Below are 24,616 nucleotides of genomic sequence, written 5' to 3'. Positions count from 1 at the left end.
CTTTAAGGGCAGCTGAACATTATGTCTGAGTAGAGTAGCTGATTGAATCACTTCAGGAATTTTGTTATGAGGCTGAAATAGCATCCATAAAAATGGAGATGGGCACAACTGTCCCACAGCCATGCAGGTCTCCCAGACCACGTTTAGTTAAAATATCATTAACTGTGCAGCATGTTGGACAAGAACATATGACAGCACTAGCCATATGGAAAGCATAAATATTAAATACTGTATATTGCAGCCATTTGCAAGAAACTGCATTAATCCCTTGAAGGTTAATGAGAATTATTCATGTGCATCTGAGGGAGAGAAGTACTTCACTTTAGAAATTGAACAGCTTGACATGCCTGATTTTTCACTTACCAATAAATATAAAAATGGAAAATAGATGGACATCTCAGCTTTGTGCCTGGATGAGAGGCTCCCTGAGCAGCTCTGAGGGTTGTTTTTTCAAATCAATATTTTACATCACCAATGTTTTCAGTTCCAGGAATCAGTGAAACAATAGATCCTGCCTGATCATAGGCAGTTTGCCACTGTGTGGGTATCCTGGCAAGAGGGGAAACAGGTGTCAAGGAGTCAAGACAAACCTGGTTTATTTAGTTAAGTCCTGAGAGGAAAAAGGAGGAATCAATACCCAGGTAGGGCCTGGTTTGAGACCACATGTAAGAAATGAGTAAAATCCACAGCTGACAATATGAGGACAACTCCCTTCACACTGTTGAAACGTTTCAGCTGAAAACATGGACAAATTTCTGAAGGGTTTAAGTGACAAACAAACAGGATTTCTCACAGTAATCACTTTTACAATTATTTCAAATGTTTTTGAAACAGCTTTGTAATGGCTTGGTTTTAAATGAACCACCTGCACCAGCAGAGCTATTAAAACTTGAAATGACAAATTTTCTGTGTGTCTGATGAAAATAATCTGTTGTCAGTGAAATCTTCCTGCTGCTTTGCAAGGAGCAATTTATAGAGATGGCTCAAATTTGTGCACAGTCCTCTGAATTAAGGCATGGCTTGTGGGTTTGTTTTTTTTTTATTATTATTCCTTCATAATAAAACCACTTCCCCTTCTTTTTTCTTCCACCCTGTATTTTTTTCTGGCAGATTAAGCATTACTGCTGCCCAGTTCATGGGACCTGGAAGAAATGAGCTCCATGCTCACACCAGAACCTGCTGCTCAGTGCCTCCATCAGGCATCAGCACCATCCTATGGGCAGGTGGAATACTTAGTGGTGCCAGAAAAGAGAAAAGGAAACCATGAACATGAACCACACCTTCAAGAGCAAATGGTCAGCTGCCAGAAGAGGTTTTCAGCTGATGTGATGGACAGGAGCTCCAGTAACTCAAGGGAGCAGCAGATCTGGACTGATTTACACAAATGGAAAGATTCAGCTCTGCATATGTTGCCTCCAGTGTTAATGGCAAACCCTGCTCCTACACCATAAAATGCAGGGAGCTACCAAAAGCACCAGAACCACCTGGGGAAGCAGTGCTTGTCCCTCTGAGGAATGAGTAAGGGCCAGGGCAGCTACAGGTTGCCTAAAATCAGCCTTTGTCTTCAGCACTGGTTCTGTGGTGTTGGTTTGGACGTGGCAGCTCCCACTGAGGGCTACAGGGAAGGGGCAACAATGGATGGAGGAGAGGGGAATGAGGCTGAAGCCTGCTTGAGGGGCAGAGAAAAGGGGCTCGTGGTCAGGGGGCACTGGGGATGCCCCAGAAATAGGGTGAGGGAAAGGAGAGGGAGGCCAAGCTGAGAGAGCAGGTGTGTTGCTGGGTCTCAGCACAAAGGGAATGGGCAGATGGGGCAGGGCATCACATCATACAGATTTTTTCCTTCTCAGATGTCTCAATTTCCAGTCCTGGTGCTTTGGAAACAGCTCATGTGAACCAAGTCCAGAGTGCCAGCAGACAGACATCCCCCTGCAGCACAGCACAAGTACTGGGAAGCTCCTGGGAGAACCACTTTGCTACTGGGAGCATCCTGCCCTATTTTCTGCACCAGTGGAGCCCTGTACTGGTGTGCAGTGGTCTGTGTGGGCCAGCAGCAAGCACACAGCCACCACTGGTCCCAGAAAACCTCACTGAACCACTCAGAGATCCACACACAACTTCAATCTTATAGTTATCCTTAGCTGGACTTGCAAGGAATTAATGCACTTGGTTCTTCTTGCTCTGTGCCCAAGGTCAGGAAAACAGCTGAGTGAGAGGGGTCTCTATTAGGGGTGTTTTTATAAACAGCTGAGTGAGAGGGGTTTCTATTAGGGCTGTATTTATAAATAGCTTATAAAGGGCTGGTTAAAGGATGTTTGCATAAGTAGATAATCAATTTGTACAGTTATGAGACAAGGAGAAGCCATAGGTTGCTTATGAATGCCTTGCTGATACCCATGTAAGCACCTGATATAACACATTAATAACCCCTGTAACAAGTGTTAATCATTTCTAAAAACATGACTAATACCAATCTCCTTACCAAGCCAGTTAACCCATGAGACTGGGACTCACTGCCCCTAAAAAAGGATGCTCAGAAGAAATGAGGCAGGAGGTCTCTCCCCTGTCCAAAGGAAAGTTTCTCTTTGAGGAGTGGCTCCCTGCCCAGAGCTGGCAGCCCTGAACTCCCACAGAAGAGTTTCACTCTGTTTTCATTGTCAGACACAGCACACAATCACTGTCAGACAGAACCAAGGAAAACACAGCTGATGATTCTGGACTATGTTGTATTTTTAGTCTGAGTCATTTACCACCTCCTTTAAATTATCAAATAATCCCAGAAGCTTCCGCAGGGTTTGAGTTTTATGGCACTGGGCTGCTCAGGAGTGTGTCTGCCTTTTCCTCCTGCTTTTCCAGTTCTCTCCTGGCCTCACCAGAGGGGAGGATGTGCTCAGAGCCACTGAGAGGAATATCTGGAGGCTCTGAGGATGATGCACAACTGATACAGAGGCAGATCCATTGGTTTCACCAAAGCCACACACAGTGGTGGGTCTTCAGCTCCCTAAACTGTGTGGAGTCTGGATTGCCAGGAAGCTAAAGAGGAGGCAGCAGTGTGCCCAGGTGGCCAAGAAGGCCAATGGCATCCTGGGCTGGCTCAGGAACAGTGTGGCCAGCAGGTCCAGGGAAGGGATTCTGCCCCTGTGCTCAGCCCTGGGGAGGCCACAGCTTGAGTCCTGTGTCCAGTTCTGGGCCCCTCAGCTCAGGAAGGAGATTGAGGTGCTGGAGCAGGTCCAGAGAAGAGCAAGGAGGCTGGGAAGGGATCCAGCACAAGTCCTGTGAGGAAGGGCTGAGGGAGCTGGGGGTGTTGAGGCTGGAGAAGAGGAGGCTCAGGGGAGACCTCATCACTCTCTACAACTCCCTGAAAGGAGGTTGGAGCCAGGGGGGGGTTGGGCTCTTTTCCCAGGCAACTCTCAGCAAGACAAGAGGGCACAAGAGGTCTCAAGTTGTGCCAGGGGAGGTTTAGGTTGGACATTAGAAAGAATTTCTTTCTGGACAGGGTGATCAGACACTGGAATGGGCTGCCCAGGGAAGGGGTGGATTCTCCATCCCTGGAGATATTTCAAAAGAGCCTGGATGTGGCACTCAGTGCCATGGGCTGGGAACCACGGGGGGAGTGGAGCAAGGGTTGGACTTGATGAGCTCTGAGGTCCCTTCCAACCCAGCCCATTCTAGGATTCTATGAAAGCTGCTTCCCCAACCAACACAAAGCTTTGGCTGGGCAGGAGATTTCTGAGCCATGGCTTGAGATTTCTGAGTCCTGTTCTGGGCTCTAGCTACAGACAGCTAAAAGAGAATCACTACATTAATAGTGTGTGTTTGACAGCACTGACTGAAAGCTTTAAATGCACATCTTCTGAGTGCTCACTTGCTCTATATTCCAGCTGTTATCCTCTGAGCAAAGACAAATGGTGCATTGGATACTTTGGGGTTTTTTAATTGGGTGTAAGGCTATATACACAGTTACTGAAATATTGTCAGAACATGTCACTGCACCTGCCAGCTTGCTGGCTGCAGTGCCCTCCTTGTTTTAGCTTAAGCAGCCTGCATTAGAAAATGCTCCCTGCATTAGAAAAATATCATCCACATGGAAAGCCATTAGGTGAGAGTTAGAAAAGGAAATATCCCACTTTTTCCTTTGTGCAGGCACAGACAGCTTGGGCTATCAATGCTCTTACCCAGCCTTGCAGGGCATCAGAGTCAGGGACTGCTGTCCTGGCAAGGTGTAACACACCAGATCTCACTGCATCCTGCCTCATCCTGTGTTTTGGTGCTCCACAAAGCCAGAAAAAAAGACTTGTTTTGCCTAAAATTCCTCTGGAAAGCCACAGATAGGGGGAAAACCAACAAGAAATTAGAGTAATGCAAATCCATCCCCTTCTGCTTTGCTGCAACCATCTTCACTTGACAGGTTCACAAGGTGAACCCACCCTGAGCAGCAAGATCAGAGCCAGGTTTGGGAGTGGGTGAGTTTTACACAGCTGGTTGGTAACTGCAGGGAGAATGAGCTGCCCAGGAACTGAGATCCCTGACCTCAGATCTGCTGGGTCGTCTTTGGCAGAAATGGGGTGAAAAATCATCAGAGCATCCACTCCCTCACTGGCTTCTGGACAAGGCTGTAACCAACTGCAAGGCTCTGTTAAAAAATGGATGCATCATCCAGATGCCTGAGGATTCTCTTGTTTCATAGCTCTCTGGCCTCAAAATGAACCATCAGAGATACCAGTTGTGAGGGTTTTTAAACAGGTTCACCCTGTAAGTCATGAGAGAAATATCCCTTCTGGATAAGGCTGGACATTTCCTGGGAAGCTGGCAGGATCTCCCCTCAGTTTTTGTGTCTGTACCCCAAGTGCCATCCTCTAATTTTCCAGATGATTAAGGCTTTCATTTGGCTTTGGGGAGAGCAGAACTCCAAGAACCTGTGCAGTTAGAACTCAAGAAAGCACAGCTATTCTCTGGGAGACATTTTGTGTGCTGCCCACAATTAGAGCAATTGGTCCCTTTGCATAAGGAAAGCAATTCTTTATGGCAAATTAGCTGCTTCTTAATGAAGACTTGTCATTTTCAGTAAGTCAGCACTATTGCTGGGGAAATTTAATAAACTTTATTCTTCTTCCCCTCATTGTGATACTCAAATTCAATTTTGCTCGTATTATTAATAATATTAAACATCTCTTCAACATGTGTAGTAGGCAATCTGAGTCAGCTTGTTCATTATGAAAAGCCTCTTTTCTGATATAAAATTGGGTAAATGGAAAGATTGTCTCTCAGAACTGGGTGTTAAGCCAGAGTGAAGAGCCACAGGGCAGGTGACACTGCCCCTATGAATGTGGGTAGGGGCAGGCCCACTCATTTTTAAAGATATTGCTGACATTCTTCCCCAAAAAGGCACCCACTGCCTCAGCAGGACTGCTCTGCTCAGTTCACAAAGGTTATTTGCAAACCCTGCTGTCCTGCCTCTGCCTAAGCCAGGGAGAGGTCACCCCAAAGCCCACAGCCACCCTGAGTCCAGGCTTTGGTTGCAGCAAGTTCCTCTTCCCAAGAGACCACTGCAATATTAAACTTTACAAAATGATGAATTTGCTGCTGAGCCACAATATTTTTGCTCCCTTGCATAATCTGTATATTCCCTTTCATTAACAAGAAAGCTCAGGACTAAGCCAGACAGTCAGAGAACCCACACAGGACCACCAGATCTTCTCTTGTCCAGATAAACCCAAAATGATCCCACCACCTACCCACAGTCTCCCAGACATTTTTTTTTTTTTCCTGGCAAGGCCTTTCTGGCTCCTGTATAGCATCAGCTGGTGCATTCCCCAGGCTGGCAGCCAAAATGAGACTGAATGTATGTTAATGAAAGGGAATCTACACATTATGCAAGAGGTGAATCAGGGAGATAAATTGAAAAGCTTTCTGTGCCACTGCTATAGGAAAGTGCTACATCAGGGCTGTAGACAACTTGTAGGGATGAAGGAATTAATTTCCAACAGGCTATCTCCTGAAGAGAACAAGACCCTTCTAGGGGTGCTCTCCACCCTGGCCCTACTGCCTGGCTATTAAAAAAAACCTCTTAGAAAGGAGCAGTTTTATACTCATTTCTACAATGCATCAGTGTAATAGCTTGGCTGGCAGAAATTCTTCTTTTATATAACAATATTTACAGAGGCTAAAAAATAATTTTCTCCCTCCCTTGCTGACCTAACTATATCCTGGAGTTTCAGAAATAATCAAAGGCTTTTCAGTCACTTTGTATGTGTGTATGATGGAGATGCTGAATGGATCATCTCTTCCCTTTTGAGAGAGACTTTTCCCTGTAACACCATTGCTGTTGGACTCACTCCTCTCTCTAAATGTTACTGACACAGAGACATTCTCCTTACCTCACTCTTACCAGTCATGCCTTACTGGCTCATTTGGTCCAAACATGATAAATCAATTTCCATCCAATTAGGCTACGCCTGTAGAATTAATTTGCTACACTTTACACAGTAGTATTTGGTATGTTCCTAAACACAATTAGAAAACTTTAATTTAATCTTACATGCCCAAAATGATCAGCTGGTACATAAGACAATCCAGTTGCAGCTTGTACAGCATGCAATTGTAGTTGTAATTGATTAAAATTGTTTTTGCAAGTGTGTCTTGATGTCAGGCATAACTTGATTTGCTTTGGGTATTACTCCTGCAAGCTCACACGCACATGAGAAACCTTCTGAGTGAGCAGTTCATCAAACCCTGCAGGAGTTATGAGGAGAGAGAGGCAGGTACAGGGCTTGCTGGCCCCAAGCCTTCATTTTTATCTCAGTGTTTCTGTGAGCAGAAATATCTACAGGCTGGATGGTAAGGCTGCTACATGGATCTGCCAAACAATGAAGGTGCTTAGGCTGACAGCTACAGAGTCAACAGCAGGAAGGAAGAGCATGGTCTCAAGTTGTGCCAGGGGAGGTTTAGGTTGGACATTAGAAAGAATTTCTTTCTGGAGAGGGTGCTCAGCCATTGGAATGGGCTGCCCAGGGAAGGGGTGGATTCTCCATCCCTGGAGATATTTCAAAAGAGCCTGGATGTGGCACTCAGTGCCATGGGCTGGGAACCACGGGGGGAGTGGAGCAAGGGTTGGACTTGATGAGCTCTGAGGTCCCTTCCAACCCAGCCCATTCTATGATTCTGTGATTCTATGAAGGATTTGTCCTCCAAAATCCAACCAAAGTTCTGAGCTTCAGATCCCGTTGTTTCAAAACACAACCTGGGGGCTTTATGAGGTCTATGGAGATCATTTCATGCCCTTAACCCCTCGGTGGTGCACAGAGAACATGACCTTTAAAGTGCTGCTGAAAGGAGGGTGCAGCCAGGGAGGGGTTGGGCTCTTCTCCCAAGTAGCTACCAGTCAGACAAGAGGCCATGGGCTTAATCTCTGCCAGGGGAGGATTAGGTTGGAGATTGGGAAGAAATTCTTTATAGAAAGGGTGCTCAGGCACTGGAATGGGCTGCCCAGAGAGGGGGTGGATTCTCTGTGCCTGGAGGTTTTTAAGAAGAGCCTGGATGTGGCACTCAGTGCCATGGGCTGGGAACCACGGGGGGAGTGGATCAAGGGTTGGATTTGATGATCCCAGAGGTCCTTTCCAACCTGAGTGATTCAGTGATGTCTCCAGGGGAGGTTAACACTTGCAGTGATACCCCATCTCCCCCAGGAGCAAGCAGCCAGCCCCAGGAGGGCTCTGGCAGAGGAGGGGACCCCAGCTGCAGCTCTGCTGCCAGGCAGGGGACACATCCAGACCCCCCCCTGGCAGGGGCAGATACAGTCCTCAACACTCCTGTCACCTCAGCCTTGCTAATTTCTCTCATGGCAATCTCACTCCATCCCCCAGCAATAAATCCTGAGGAAAGAGGCTTTAATTCCACCAGAGAACTGGCCATCTAAGTGTCTTCAGAAATCCATCTAAGCACTTCCACCTTCTGCCATGAATGCTTAAGCAGATCTGGCCACAGGTACCCAGACACTATTATAAGTGGACCTAAATGAAGATCTCTTAAAAAACTGAGAAGGATATTTCAGTCCTGGAAAATATTGTGCAAAACCCCCCTATTTCTTTGAAACCTTTCAACAACAGCAAAATGTGGCCTGGATCAAACCCCCTGGTTTCATCTTTTCAGAAGTAGGGTGAAGGCTGACTGTAACTGGAGATGACAGAATCCTAATGCCTCCAATTTTACTTTCCCACTTCTGAGAAGTGTTTATATTTGAAATCATGGTGAGTTAACATGAGTTAAAGGCACATACTCTCACCTCTCAATATCTAAGTAATGGATTGTTCCCTGGGTAATCCCAGGGCTTGTCAGAAATACAGAGCAGAGACACTGTGATTTTTCACAGCATTTTGTTCTCACTGTGTCAGTAGGTAAGAGAATTTCAGAGAGGTGGGAAAAAAGCTGAAGATGCAACATGCAACTGCTTTGTGCCATGCAAGGGGTATAAGTTTGCTTCAGATTTATTTTCTCTGTTTTCTTATGAACAGGAGCTAGAAGGGAGTTTCCACTGCATATGTATGATACACTTACCAAGACAGGAGGCTTATAAAGTATTAGACAGCACAATGAGACATGAAATGACTTAATGAATGCCTGTGCTTTGGAAGACCAGTTAGTACAGGTTGGGAAAAAGGGAGAAAACATCACTCAAACCTCAAAGTTTCTGAGAATCAGGGCCCCTGCTAACCTAGCTGTGGATTTGGAAAATATGCTTCAATGTTTCTCTCAGTTTCTACACCACATGTTGAAAAAGGAAAAAGCAGACCATAAAGTGGCAATGATTTTCTGTCCCAAGCTTCATATTTTCCTTTTTCAAATGAAAATTGCCAGCAAGCATTTCAACCCCCAGTCATTCTCTGCTGGAGAATGGGCAGCCTGGCAGGGTGAGGAGCCAAACAGGGAAGGATCTTTCAAAGACATTGGTACTGACTTCACTTGCAGCCAGACCCTGGTGAGGGCTGTGCTGACACCTTTAGATGTTTCTGACAGCACTGAAGAATAACCTGCAGCCACAAATATGAAGACACCAGCAGTTCTTTGCTCAGCACAGTGTATAATTGCTGCACACACAGTATCAAAAAACACTCCATTAACCTCTTTTTTCTCCCCCCTTCCAGTCTGTAGAAACCTTCCCCATCCTACAATCTGTCTTGACTTAACCCTTCAGCCACTTCCAGCAAGCTGCTGGCCCAGGAAATAATGAGCAACCTGCACCTGCCCAGAGCTGGATTTGAGCAGACTTGGGATACTGACCTTCATTCAGCATCATTGCTCTCAGCACCACGTGCCTGTGGATCCAGTTTCCTGTGACTGCAGGAAGCAACCCTGCCTGCCAAACCCTTCCAGAACCAGAGAAGCTTTGTTATAAACCTTGGTAAATTCACCCCCTGCACTCCTGCTATACACAGGCTGCTCCAGAACATCCTTCCTGTGCTAGCTTGAGGTTTCCAGTTTGTTGCTGGCCAGTCTACACCTCTTTGTTCTCCTCATCAGCTCTTCTCCATCATGGCAGAAATTCCCTTCTTCCCTGTGGGCTTACAAGGAGCAACCATATCTGTGCTCAGCCACACCACCAAAACTTTCTGCTTCTTCATCTCATGAAGCTCTTCATCTGCCTGATCACCCTTAACACCCATCTCTGAAGCTGTTCCAGCATGGGCTCATCCCTCTCTGGTGGCTTAACCAGAAAGAAAGAAGTACTGAAAGGCAGTACAGGTAGTAGTCACATTCCTTTCCTTCTCCTCATATCATTATCTCTGTCAAAACACACTTAACTGTTTGGCTTCCATTTTCATTTCAAACAGACAGGATGGAGCCATTTCTTGCACTGAACCCCTTTGGGCTGCTCACAGCCCACAGGGCACAGAAGTCTTGTCACTGGTGTCCCACTCACATGAACAAGAGAAGCTCTGGATTTCCTATCCACACCAGAACCAGGTGCCCCAGGTGCAGAAGTCACTCCTGAACCCATGGTTCATGGCAGCTCTATATTCAGTCACACAATCCCCACTGCTCCTGCTCAGCAAAAGTCATCCACCAGATTTCCCACCTCTGGGAAACTGCACCACTTCAAAGAGACATCCCAGTTGCTTTTTAAACACACACCAAGGGGCAAAAAGAGCCACTGGATTAGGCCAGTTCTCCCAGGTGTAGGGCAATCAAACAGTGGGCACACTGGGAAAGACAAGGGGAAAAACCAGGAATGGACAGTACTGCAGCAATTTTTAAAGGTTCTATCCAGCAAAGCTTAAGCATATGCTTAATGCTGAGCCCTGACACCAGATACTAAAGCACCTTGTTTGAATTTCCATAGATGAGCCCACCCAGCAATGCTGGAGTAGGGATCAGGCCAGTTTCCTGGTGCTGGAACAGAGTGCATTACTGATATATTTTGCTGGACTGGGACCATTTCTTCTCTACTCCTTTTTCATACAGCAGGTGTTACTATATCAGGTGCTTCAAATTGTGCCTCTAAAATATTCATTTTCCTCAATATTACATTTCTAGTCATATTATTTAAATGTATCAGGAAAGCTTCAACTAAATCTTTTAATCCCATTTGATCTACAAACAGAGCTGCAACATGACAGGTTGGATTAATGCATTTGGCATTTGTGAAATTATAAACCTCACACAGCAAACAGACAGCAACTGCTGCTGCTCTTTCCTTCCAGCTTTAGTAACAGCAGGCTAAACTAAAATAAACCCCTTCCCTACATCTACATTTGACTGAAAGATAGACATGCAGGAAAGGGTGAAGTATCCTAAGTGATGGGCTCAGTGGGATATTGAATTTATGTCTACGCTTTGATGCTTCTGGGTTTCGTTTTCTGCTCCTGAGTAGAATTAATTCTGTTCCCCACAGGAACTGATTTGGTATTCTACATAAAACCCCCCATTTTATTGTTTTAAATCCAACTTTCAGGGAAAGGCAAGAGGTCAAAGGGAGACAGAAGGAATGAAAGGTGGAGAAGGGACCTTTTACAACCCAAACACTGCTAAGACCCTTTTTAATACAGTAAGCTCCATTTTGTCTGTCTTGGTTTCCAAAAGAGATGAGAGCTCTTTTAAAGGGGCCCCTGAATCCTCATTTCCCATTCCATGCTCTCCCTGACAACCCTTTACCTGGTGTTCTTGCCAGTTACACAACAGACAAAATTACTTTTCCCCTTCTGTTCTACAGCAAGAGGCAAAAAAGAGATGGCCAAGTCCCTGGAGGGAGAAAGCCCCTTGGCTCCCACCCCATGCTCCTGCACCAGCCATGGTGAAGCAGATGAGCTCTCCCAACCCAACCAAACACTCCCCAGGCTTCCAGAGATGTTCATCAGCACTGAGGGCAGCTGCCATGGCATGGGGAACACCTCAAAGAGTGTGAGAGCAAAAGTAGGTATGGAACAAAGCAATGAAAGGGAATAAAAGAGGTGGTGACAGGCAGGGAGGAAGGAAAGGGCAATGCTAGAACCCAAAGGGCTTTGTCTGAAAGTTTGCTTCCTGCCAGCCTGTGCCCCAGCTCACAAGATGATGTTGCTCCAGATTTTTCAGTGGTCTGAAAGCTCAGCCCATGGTCAGCTATGTAATCCCCTGGTTCCCAGGCACAGCAAAACCATTCCAAATGCAGCACTTACACAAAACCTAAATTGACCTCACTGCGAAGTTACTGCCCTAGAGGTACATCCATGTGGTGTGGAGGGATGTTTCACACCTCTGTTTTCTTACCAACATTGTTCCAACAGCCATGCCTCTGACACCCTGAAGGAGCCAGGGCTGGCCTGGTTTGGGCCAGGATAAAGGGGATTTTCTGTCTTGTACTTTTGCTTTCAGCTCAGTCTCTTGTAAGCAGCTCCACTTGCTGAAATTAACAGCAAGTTTCTCAGTCAGTGTCTGCTTCTAGGACTGATAACTCCATGTTTATAGTTCCAGCCAGAGCCTGGTGTGCAGAGCCAAGGACACTGCTCAGCTCTGAGGAACATTTTACCCTCCAGAAGGGATAAAGAGGTCCCACCTGCAGCCTCCTTTGGGGAGGAAGGGACAAGACAGATGCCAGAACTGACCAAACAGAGGATTCCATCCCATACACCTCATACTCAGGAGAAATTTGAGGGATCACAAGGGTCACGCCAGCCTCCTGCCCTTCCTGCCTTTCCTGCTTCCCTTTCTTCACCCATTCCCTGTTTCCTTCAGCATCCTGGGAGGATTCCATCCCTTCCTCTGCCTGTGCTCCTGATCCATCCCAGCCTGAATCCCTGTGTTCCTGCCTCCAGCTCCCAACTGCTGCTGACCCCAGGATTCCAGCCTGGACTTTCCCAGGGCTGCCCTGCAGCCTCAGTGGTGATGTGAGAGTTACTGGGGGAAAAGGAGGGAAGGAATGTGGTATCAATTTTCCTGTATATTTGTATAGATTTAGTAATTTTTCCTATTTATCATTCCTGTTCCATTAAAGTTGTGTAGTTTAGTTTCCAAGCCATCAGTCTCTCTCCCTTATTCTCTCCTCTTTCTTCATCAGGGAGGAGAGAGAGATCAACAGAGAGCAGCTGTCACTTGGTTTAATTGCCAGGCCAGGGTTAAACCCTGACAAGGGCTCATGCCAGAAAGGTGCTGAACACCTGGAGCCCAGTGCAGTGTCCTTGCCCAACTCCACATCAACAGAAGCACAGCAGAGACATTCCCCACCCTTCAAATGGCAGGGCAGAAGGGCAATGCCATGCCCAGGACCTCCAAGCTGGGCCAAGCTCTCATCTCCTGAAAAGACCAACTCTTGGAACTAAAGTATAGAAGTGAAGCTTGAAAACTAAGACCTGAATATAATCAATATTTATCTCTGAGTTTGCAGATAGCTTGACATAAAACCTGTGACCTGTACCAAACCCAAACTCTTGCCTTTCCTTTGAAATCTACACTTTCAAATTGAAAAATGTCATCAGCAAAGATGTCCTTTGGAGGAAGATAAATCCTCCTGAAGAAGCCATGCAGAAACCCTGTGGAGAGGCAGCAGGTCTAGAAAGGACCCAGCAACATGCAGGCATTGACTGGCTGAGCCTTCCCACCCCAGTGGGGAGGTTCCTACAGCCCTGGCAGCCAGGGGTGTTCATACTGAGTTTGTTTAAACCTGGAGCCCTGGATAGCTTTGTGCAGCCCAACTTCCAGCCTGCAATATGTGAATGGCTCTCTCCTAGGCTGGTACTGGTAATGTCAAATGGCATTAATTAAAACAAATCATTTATGAAACAGGCTGGATTCATCAACAATAAGTGAGGAGGTATTTTTCGGGGTGGGATTTTTTTTGGAATTTTAATGAATAAACAGCAATTCCTATTCATTATTTATCTACTTCTGAATTTTAATGAATAGTTCCCAGCGCTCATTAACAAATCTCTGTATTTATGGAAAACTGGCACTTCATAAATATCAAATTGTGCTATTTTATGTGCTGGTTTTATATAAATATAGAAATTCTGTAATTATCACTTGAACTGATCATTAAAATTCAAAAGCAGATAAATAAGCTGAAGCTTTCTGCCTTGTTATTCAGATAAAAACCTCTTCCTTTCCTTTTCTAAGTGGTTCCCTGTCTCACTTTCCTTGGGGTGGGATGCAGCCCCCTCTCACCTTGCAGGTAGCACCTTTCTGCTGTGCTGGCTGGGTTTCTGCTCTGTGCCAGCACTGAGGAACTCTTTTGTTGGTGTTCACAGACTTTCTGCCAGCCTTGTCTCTCTAGGTCATGAGATTCCTGGTTGGCATTCTCATTCTACACTGATCTCTCCTTTTCTCCCCCTGACATGTTATTGACTTTTGTATTATCACAGCATAAACCATTAGGCAGTTTATGGAAATCTGTGTGTTGAATGAAAACCATGTCAAGGCCAGAAAATCAAATCCCAGCATGCCATGCAATGGAAGTGTCTGGAGCTGCCTTTGTTAGGAACAGCTGGGAGGAAAACCCACTCAACCTCAGCAAATGCAAAGCAAACCAACACAATCCACTCTTCACCTGATCACACTCCTCTTCTCTGGAGCAGAAAACAAGTTGTATCCTGATCTCAGCTGTGTAAGAGAAAAAGCTGAAGCATCACTGCTGCTATCCAGGAAGCTGTCCCAGGTTTATATCACTCCATTTCACATTAGTTCTTGTTCCTGCATCAATTATCCATGGAAAGAAAGAGCACTGGCACTAAAGTAACCCTTGAACAAGACTCTGGTAACCTCCACTGCCTCCACTACAAGACATCTGGAGCCAAACCCACAGGATATGCCAACCCTTTCCAGACATATGGTGGCACTGCCATCCCATGGGACAAGGAGCTAAGGTGACACAGGGTCACAAAAGGGTTCTGGCTCAGGAGCAGTGTCTGCTCAAGAGGAAAAGCACACAGGTATTTAAAAAGCAGACCAAACTGTGACTCCTGCAAAGCAGAATGTGTCTGAACCTAAACCCCCTGGAGATTCTGCAGCCAGATATGTTATCAGGGCCCTGCAGCAGTCGTGTTGTGTTAAAGGTTATTCCCTTCAATATCAGAGCACTGAAAGTCGTTGCATTTCAAGTCAGGAAAATTGGTGTTTCCTGATTGCACCAAGCCATGAAACCAAAGGCTGCCCAGGCTTCACTTCTCTCTCTCAAGAAGTCTGTGTGCAACATTTTCTACAGGTTTTTATAAGTTAGGCAACCTCCTCACCATGGTGCTGGAGCTGTTTGTGACAATTGCTAAAAGAAGTTAAACAATATGTGATCAGCACATGGAACAGCCATGTCTCCTTTCAGTTTTCATTCTTGTTGTTTAGAAAATCCTAATCTCCCTGGAGGTTTGCACATCAATGCACCTGTAAAGAAAGAGGCTCTGGATCTCAAAGACTATGGCTCTGTCTGAGCATCAGATCATTTATCAGGTTTGCCATGGGAAAATTCCTCTCCAGTTTCCTGACTTAGATTTAAGTGGTTTATAATTGCTCAGTTCAAAACTTCCCTCACCTGCTCACTGGTATTTATTTGTTCCCCAGAGCTAAATCAGCCCACCACTGTTCCAAATTGCAGAGTGAACTGAGTCAACACTCCTTACATCACCTGTGAGAAGAAATGACACTTTTCTCCTTTTTAAATCCATTGTCACTGTGGAACAGTGGAGTTGAAGGAAAGTGTTGAGTTTGATGTGTTTTAAGTGTAGCCTTCCCAGAGCTCTTGGCATTGAGGACAGAGGGTACAATACCACTTCATTTCTTCCTCCTCCCTTCCTTTTCTTTACAGAAGTTTTGCCTTTCTCACACTGAACCTGTAAATACCTTGAAGCAGGAAGAGTGTGCTTGGGCTGTGTGGGTGTAGCACCTTGTGTGATGAAGCCCAGAGCCCCAGATGAGACAAAAAGCAAGATGGAATAGCAACAGCACTTCCTTGTTAAAGGCAGGCTGCAGAAATCCCTGCATGCAAACCTCATCTCCCAGGAGGATGCTTTTCCCAACAGGGAATGCAGCAATCAGCTGCCAGCAAAGGGCAAAACCCCAACTTTCTCTCCTGCACACTTCTTTTCCCCTTAGCTCTCCAGTACTTTTTAACTCCAGCTCCACTTTTTTGGTCTGACCCTTTTGCTATTGTGCCCAGCTCCTCCACAGGGCTGGCAGCTGCTATTCAGAGGCTGCAAGGCAGTGAGGGCTGAAGGTTCATTACAGCAAAGCCCTCCTAATGTTGGGCATTGTGCATGGTTCAGCAGTGCAGTCATTAATCCTCTCCCACTGCTCCCTGACACCCCCAGGGGAGGTTCTCCTCCAGGAAGCATCTCCCTTTGGCCTGTCATGTTGAGAGCCAGAAGCTCCTGAAATATTTTTTAATTTATTGTCACAGTTGCAGCAACAGAAACATTTGACTTTTCTGTCGAAATCAATACAGAGTTTCCTTTTTTTTTTTTTTTTTCCTTTCTAAAGGACAGATGCCTACACAAGGGCTGCACTGCCAAGCTCTTCAAAAGCACAAGCAGAGGGAAAGATGTTGGATCATTCAGGCTGTAATTTCAGTACATCTTTCAATTGCCCATCTACAAGCAGGTCAGTCTTGTACTTTTCAGCCACACACCCTTCCATTCCAGGTTTGATGTTGACCTACTTTCCCATGCCATACTTCACTAATATTCCCCTCAGCATCCAGATAATAAAGGGAGAGGAAAAAATCCAAATCTGACTTGCACCAAGCAATTATTTTCACGTCCATCTGTAGTCGCTGTGTCGGTGCCAGGGTTTTGTTAGTGCACAATAGAGGATAATGAGATCACTTCTTAATTCTCCATCTTCTTCCATCTGAAGCTCTGAAAGCACTGGGGACAGACAAGAGCTGTCATGTTTTACCAGCACAGTGCTTCAAACAGCAGTGTGCCTCCAAGTGATTCTGGCCATGTGTTTACAAGAAGGTGCAAAAAGTAAGTGGATAAATAAATGAATGAGTGAAAATCCTCATGTTAAACATTTGACACAGATTCAGTAACACCTCAGGCAATCTGTCTCCCTTTACAAATACTGATCCCTTAAACTATGTCCTTGGATAACCCCCAGACAGAACCAGAAGCAAAGGTGGGGAGATGAAGCAAGTTCGTTAAAGGACAAAGAGCTGATGCTACAAACTGCCTGAGCTCTATGAAAACAGAACAGAAAATCTCTCCTGTGCAATTGTCCTTGAGAGAAGGAAGAACAGGTCCAAACCCTCCCTGTTCCTGATCTGTGAGCCACCCAGCACAATGTCCCCTTGCTCCCCCTTTGTCCTGGTTTGGGCCAGGATAAAGGGGATTTTCTGTCTTGTACTTTTGCTTTCAGCTCAGTCTCTTGTAAGCAGCTCCACTTGCTGAAATTAACAGCAAGTTTCTCAGTCAGTGTCTGCTTCTAGGACTGATAACTCCATGTTTATAGTTCCAGCCAGAGCCTGGTGTGCAGAGCCAAGGACACTGCTCAGCTCTGAGGAACATTTTACCCTCCAGAGGGATAAAGAGGTCCCACCTGCAGCCTCCTTTGGGGAGGAAGGGACAAGACAGATGCCAGAACTGACCAAACAGAGGATTCCATCCCATACACCTCATACTCAGGAGAAATTTGAGGGATCACAAGGGTCACGCCAGCCTCCTGCCCTTCCTGCCTTTCCTGCTTCCCTTTCTTCACCCGTTCCCTGTTTCCTTTGGCATCCTGGGAGGATTCCATCCCTTCCTCTGCCTGTGCTCCTGATCCATCCCAGCCTGAATCCCTGTGTTCCTGCCTCCAGCTCCCAACTGCTGCTGACCCCAGGATTCCAGCCTGGACTTTCCCAGGGCTGCCCTGCAGCCTCAGTGGTGACGTGAGAGTTATTGGGGGAAGAGGGAGGAAGGAATGTGGGATCTATTTTCCTGTATATTTGTATATATTTAGTAATTTTTCCTATTTATCATTCCTGTTCCATTAAAATTGTGTAGTTTAGTTTCCAAGCCATCAGTCTCTCTCCCTTATTCTCTCCTCTTTCTTTATCAGGGAGGAGAGAGATCAATAGAGAGCAGCTGTTACTTGGTTTCATTGCCAGGCCAGTGTTAAACCCTGACACCCTTGCACTGACTGCTGAGCTGGGGCTGCAGGAAGCTGGCTGGGAACTCCTCCTAATCCAACTCCAAAGCCAGCCCTGGCCACCCCTTTCTGCACCAAGAGCTGTGCCAAGGGACAGCCTGGCTTCCATGCAGAGGGTGCACAGGGACTGATAGGTCTGAGGGCCAGAAGAGACTGTGGGGATGATGCAGCCTGACCCCACAGACACCATTTGGGGCCAACAAGCCACAGATGTGTTTGTTATGCACTGCACAGAACTTGGGGAGTCCGTGCACCTCCACGTGTGAGTCTGTGCTTACCTGGGAGTCTGTGCTTACCAGAGGGTGGACAAATGTTTATTATTTGCTGGAGAAAATGAATTAAGACCTTGATATTAAACAGAGGTATCTGCAGTACACCAGACACATGCAGTGTGCAAATAGCTTCCTTATTTTTCTGCCTTTTAGGGTTTTCAGATGCCCCAGTTAGCTGTCACTTGGTACACAAGGCAACATCCTCACCACCTGCTGCATGGAAATCTCTCTCCACTCCTGTTCCAGGAGAAGGTGGAAATGACTTTCCATGTGTGTCTGACTTGTCCTGTGCCTGCACCTGGGGCAGACATTTCAAGCAAGTGCATTCTGCTGCTTCCAGATGAAGCAGTGGAGTGCTGAGGCCTCATGATGAGCCCCAAACTTACTTGGGAAAGGGGGTTGGGTATCTCCATCTCCACAGATTTTTGCACCAAAGACTGGCTAAGGCTCCATGTGAGGAATGCAAAGAGGCTGAAGGACACACTGGCTACAAAATCAAATCCAAGGACTTAGGAGTGCACATGACCCTCTCTGAGTCAAGTCACAAACAAGGATTTTCTAAATTATATCAGCCCTTGAAATGGTAGCAGAAGTTTTCCAAGCTCTAGTCTTGTTTAAAACATGAGATTTTTGTTACTAAAACTGCAGTGCATTCAGAGAATCCCAAAATATGCATAACAGAAGGCAGGAATAACTAGATGAACTTTCAGATCAGATGTCATATCATATTATTGAAATAATACCCCTAAATCTATGGGAGAAAATACTAAAGAAAACTCTGAATAAATAAAAGTGAAGCAACTCTTGCCCTCAGTGGAACTGGGACATCTGTTTACATCAGGATTAAAGCTGGTACACACACTTTTCCTGTTCTCAAAGTCCTATTTTAATAGGACAACTTTTGCATTCCTGAACCTTAGGATATTCCCCAGAGTACAAATTCAAGGGACAGGCAGGCAGACACTACTTCAGAAGGTTTCCTAAGTAATAAAAGAGTCCACAATATCATGTCTCATCAAAAAGAAATTACAAAAAGAAAAATTGTAGACCAAAACACAGAAGGCTGCCTTTTTAAAAGCAGGTGTTTTTAAATTGTCACTATAGGCTGCATTTTTAATGACAGCTAAAGTTAATTTTTCTTGGTGAACCCATTATGATGTCTCCTGAAAATCTTTTATGCACAAATATTAACTATGGGTTAGTTTTATGCCATTGAATCCACCTGTAATTGTGGTGTCTAAAAATGTGACATTATGGTGCAAGGCAGCTTTTGGTGAGTGTCTGCAGGTTCCACTGTTGGAAGAATTTTGTTTTGGCCTCACAAATGCCTCTGAGAGTTTTAACTGGCTGGACCCATTGCTGGATAACACAAGGTTAAAGAGATATTTAAGGTTAATTTTGAAAAATTTTGTCTGAGTGCACAGGTAGTTGGTGGCTAAGAGCAAAGAAAGAAAAAACTATAAAAGATTAGAGTGCAGGAGTATACTATGCATACAGAAATCTTTTAAGTAGAGTAAGTACCATCCTTCAGGTATCTTTAATGACAAGAGAATAAACTCATCTCCTAAAATATGGTCTAAGTTCACACATGAAGTTGTTGGCCAGCATTCCAAGCAGCCAGCATTTCAACTACATCTAAATACAGCAAAACATAACCTCCCAAATGCTGAGGATGAGGACACCCACCCTCAGCTCTGCCCACAACCCTGGCTGGACTGAAGTCAGCTCAGCTCTGGGGCTCTTCCCAGCCTTGCTGCATGGTCAGATGAACCAGATTTCTCCCAAGGCTTAAGGAAGAAGCTGTGGGCAGATGGAAGAAACTGCCCTGGCTGCTCTACTGCAATTATTTCTAACACAACCCCTTGGGTCTTTACCTCCAGGTACTGCAGAGTATGGACAGGCAGCCAGCTCAAACTGGAGATGGTGACAAACACCCATTGGCCAGCTGGAATATTTCAAAAGAGCCATTAAAAAGTGACCAGAGGAGCCAGAAAACCAAATCTCATTAACTGTGTCCACACTGTACTTGACCTGAATGACTCCAGGGTCCTGGCACTTGACTCCTGTGCCAGCCCCTGCTGCCAGCCCATGCTCAGCTTGATTCCAGCTGGGCTTTTTACTGCCTGTAAATCCCTTTGCTCCATAGCAGAGACAGAGCCCTCTGGAAAGGCATTTTTTCTGTCTTGATCACAATGAGGAAGATCAAACAGGATTTTTTGGAGTACAGCTGGAGACTGAGCAAGTGATGGGCTGTGCCAGTGAAACTTGTTCTCAGGATACTGTAACCAGTGGATGCACCCTGGAAATCAGTTTTTCCCCCAGGAATATCAACTGCAAGCTGCCAGGCTAAAAGGATATATATAGAGAGGAGGACAGTCAGTATTCAGAGTTATGGGTATGTTTATCCAGTTTTGGAGGCAGAGATACTATCCCAGCACCAGTGTAAGGCACCTGCTGAGGCACAACCACAGCCACAGCCCTGGACACATGAGCTGCAATGGAAATCAAAGCAACATGGATGCAGGATGAAGTTCATCTCAGGAAGAGTCATCTCCCAGTGTCAGGGCAGCCCCCACAATGTTTTGAACATCTATTTGCAAAGAGAAGCCTTCATGGAAAGAGTTCAGTTGTAGCTTAAGCCATCCCAGGCAGGTGCAGATCTTAATTGAATTTCTGAAGTTTCCACTAGGCTGGAAGTGGATTAAGCTCCATAAATGCACAGCCCTGACACAGCTGGAGGTGGAATCAGGGGCTATCAGCTGCTGCTGAGACTCTTAGGCAAACAGCCCTCCTCTGAAGTGTTACATGTGGCTTTCTTGAGCTTAGGGCTTCTTTCTCACCTTTTTTTCTCAGGAGCAGCAGAATGGCATGAGAATATTAAGCCAGTGCCTAGGAAAGTACACCCTGCTTAATGTATGATTTTGCAGAGCCAGGATGTTTCACCATTTCTGCAAATTTGGTAATTTTGCTGTCTGGTCACATTTTCCTCCCTGTCAACCTGGACAGTGTTGATTTGTTGCCCTGGAAGAAAACCTCCATAATGTTAGCAGTAAACAGCAGCAACTGCTCTAACATCTGACACAGCAGCAGTAAGTTTCTGACTTGACATTTAGAAGAGGCTTGTTCTGAATCCAGTGTGCTTTGGAGTGAGCCCTAAAGACCTTGCCCATGCTTCACACTTGTGGTGTTGTTTGTGATCAGCACTTGACTCTTCATCTGCTGTGGCTCCTGGGGTCATTTTATTCAGCTTACAGTCAAATGTCAGTTTCTCAAAAGTAAGTGGTTGGCTTGTGGTTAAGGAATGGGAAGAAGAAGGACTGGTTAATTCCCAGCTCAACCACAGACATCCCAAGTGAGATTGGTCACACTGCTTGGGGTCTGGTTAATTCCAAAAGCACTAAAGCTCCCCTGAACTGAGTTGCTGCTCAGTGGGGTTTTTATGTACCTGACACACTTGTAAATTAGGCCTTTAACAGCTCTGCTAACATCAACAGCTGTAGGGCAGGAGCAATCCTGCTGCCTTCCTTCCACTTGCTGTAAGCTGGGAGCCCAGTAACAGGCACCCAAAGTGCTTGCAGAGCACTGAGCACAGGGAGCTCCTGGGGGTTTAACAGCAAAGCAGAGAGCAAGCCAAGAAGCAGAGATCATCCCCATGAGAGGGTCAGCAGAAGGAGGTTCTTCCACACCCCAGGAAGCTGTTAGAGTAGGCCAGAGGAAAAAAAAAAATCATAATTCTCTTAAAGACACTTGGAAGATTACACAGGCTGACTCATGGGCACATTCAATGGGTTTCTGGAGGAGTGATTGTACCTCCTCATTTGAACCACTCAAAATGAAGGCAGAATTTTAGTCACACAGAAATTACATCAAAAGGAAAAGCCAGATGTTTTGTGAATCCCATCACTAATGAGCTACAAGTGCTGTTTTTTTCCATTGTACAAGAAAATTATGAATTTTTAAACATATACAAAACAAATTGTTTGTGATTACATTAGACCTTCAAAAGAAACTGGGAACATAAATTCAGAGATGAATAGCATAATATTGGATGCTTGCCTCACTGCTTGACTTCAATAACTTATCTCAATAAATCCCCCAGCAGAAAGCATCTTATGTACTTCAAGCCTAGAGAGGATGAGGCAGGAATGCTGGAGGAATTACAAGACAGAGGGGCTTGCTTGCAACAGTGAACAAGCTGAAAATTACAAGGTAATGGAAAGGCAGCAGGAGGCCCCTGTACCCTGCCATTAGCTGACTCCTGCAATGATTGCTGCAGAAATCACTGAGGTTGTGTGAGCACCACACGCAGCTCCTGTGCTCCTCCACCCCACCACGCAGACAATTCCAGCAGGGAAGAGGAGATACCTGAGCACCAGGGACTTGTGGCTTGCAGATGGAACAGAACTTCCTCCCCGACTACGGAGCAGCCCTTTTGTCCCAGCCCAGCCATCTGCCTGTCTCTTGGAAAGGGACCAGGGGTATTGGTTGATTTTTGATGTAATAGGAGCCAGCAGTGTGCTCAGGTGGCCAGTGGCCTCCTGGCTTGTGTTGGGAACCCAGTGGCCAGCAGGAGCAGGGAGGTGACCATCCCTCTGTACTCAGCTCTGGGGAGGCTGCATCTTGAGTCCTCCTGTGTTTAGTTCTGGGCATCTCACTACAGGAGGGACAGAGAAGTGATGGAGGTGTCCAGGGAAGGGCAGCAGAGCTCAGGAAGGGCCTGGAGCACAAATCCTGTGAGGAGCTGAGGAGCTGGGGGTGTTTCCTTGGTTTGGAGAAGAGGAGGTGAGATCTGATGGCTCTGTGCAACTGCCTCAAGGGAGGTTGGAGTGAGGAGGGAAACAGCCTCTGCTCCTTAATGAACTGTGATAGGAGCAGAGGGAATGGATGGAAGCTGTGCCAGGAGAGGTTCAGGCTGATGTTAGGGAATATTTTTTCACTGAGAGGGTTGTCAGGCATTGGGATGGCCCAGGACAGGGCTGGAGTCACCATCCCTGGAGGCATTTAAAAGGCATTTGGAGCTGGTCCTTAAGAACATGGTTTAGTACTTAGTTTATGGTGTTGGTCAAAGGTTGGACTGGATGAGCTTGGAGGTCTCTTCCAACCTAAAACATTCTGGGATTCTTCCTGGTTGCACTTCAACACTGGCTGTACACATTGGTTTATTAAAGCATTTACCATTTTTAAGCCAGCCCTGACCTCCCCAAACCACACCACTGCCATGAGCTACTGTGGAGCTGAGGAAAATGAAGAATTAACAGGAGCAGATTAGGCCTAAGTTGCTTAAAGGACAGTGAGTGCCTGTCCCTCGTGCTCCTCACCATGGGCTCATCCCACACAAACACTTGTTATTCCAGTCTTGGATAATAAATCAGCTCCATACAAACATCCCTGTGCTGTGGCTCTTACTTTTCCATTATTAAGAGGGAAGAAGCAAGCCAATCTGGTAGGGGCAATATGGCACAGCAGAGTGGGAAGTGTGCTTACAAGAAGGCACAAGAAGGTGACAAGTAGAAAACACTTCCTCCAAGTAGATATTACACAGAAAGAAAAGAAATCCTCTGCTGAGAAGTTCAGGACACAAAGGAGACCCCAGGGAGATCATGTCAGGCTTTGCCCAGAAGCTTAAATGGGAGAGAGCAGAAGCAGTGGCTCAGGGAGTGTCACTTTATATTCAGAAAGTGACACTGATGCTGTGAGTGGCCTTACAGTGCCAGCAAGAGGAGGCACAGTGCAGGGATTGTGGAGCAGAGGCCTTGATCATGGGCTCTGAACACTGCAAAAAGGTTCTGCAAAAGCAGGGGCCACCACCAGAATGTTGCTTTCCCTCTAAGAACTGTTTTCTCCCAGCCTTCTTTATGCTATCACAGCATAAAGACATCAGCAGTCTCTCCTCAACCCTGAGAGTTAGGGGTGGTTTGGTTTCAAGGAAGACAAGTAAATGCCAGCCTGAATTTCCTATTTCTTACCCCTTGGTACATGGTTTAACCCCACAAGACCCTGAGCTCTGTGCTGCTGGCCAGGCCCTACCTCAACTGGGCTTCAGAGACAGAGCAGATGCTTCTCCTTCAGGGACCACAGAGAGGTGGTTTCACTTATCAGAGCAAAGAGAAAACACCAGTCACAGGAGAGCAAACCTGCAGCCTGATTTTTCATCTTAGGTGCTTAAAAGATAGACACCTAAATCCATATTTAGGTACTTAAATGTCTCAGTAAAGTGTTTTGGGGCATGACAACAGAAAGCATGACTCTGAGGAACTTCAAGCTGGACATGACTTGACACTTCTGGTAGCTGGGATCTCATGGACCCCCATGCCAGTCTGACCCAACCTTGCCTGACTCACAGCATCCTCTGGAGAGAGGTCAGAATCAAGCCCAGACTGGGGCTGGGTTAAAGCATGACTTAATGGGAACTCTTGCATTTAATTCTTTGGCTCTGTCTCTGTTCTCAAACCCTGTTTGGAGTTCAGAGGCATGGGAGCCCCTTCCACACCACCAGGATACACTATAACCACCAGCAACTCCTTTGATACACACCACTTGCATTTAAACTCAGGTCTCCTCCAGCATTTCCCAATCAATACTATGCCAGGATTTCAGAAGTACCTTGGTATTTTCCAGTAACTATGACAGAAAATGCCACATGTATTACAAATGCCACCAAAGCCACTAAATGACATTTATTCCTGTGCTGAGGTTCAAATTCAGACTGTGTTCTGTGGTGAAGGGATGGATTTTATCCCTTGTTGTCTCAGAAATGCTTTCATAGT

General features: G+C 46.0%; 1 long non-coding RNA gene across 2 annotated transcripts in view; it reads right to left on the bottom strand.

Moving 5' to 3' along the window:
* Window positions 1-24,616, bottom strand: part of LOC139806094 (uncharacterized) — a 238,339-nt gene that overhangs the window by 114,632 nt on the left and 99,091 nt on the right. The window lies entirely within an intron of this gene.

Source organism: Heliangelus exortis, chromosome 21 (genome assembly GCF_036169615.1).
Source record: "Heliangelus exortis chromosome 21, bHelExo1.hap1, whole genome shotgun sequence".
Lineage (NCBI taxonomy): Eukaryota > Metazoa > Chordata > Aves > Apodiformes > Trochilidae > Heliangelus > Heliangelus exortis.
The sequence above is the reverse complement of the archived record's forward strand: the minus strand, read 5'-3'. Positions and strand labels throughout refer to the sequence as shown.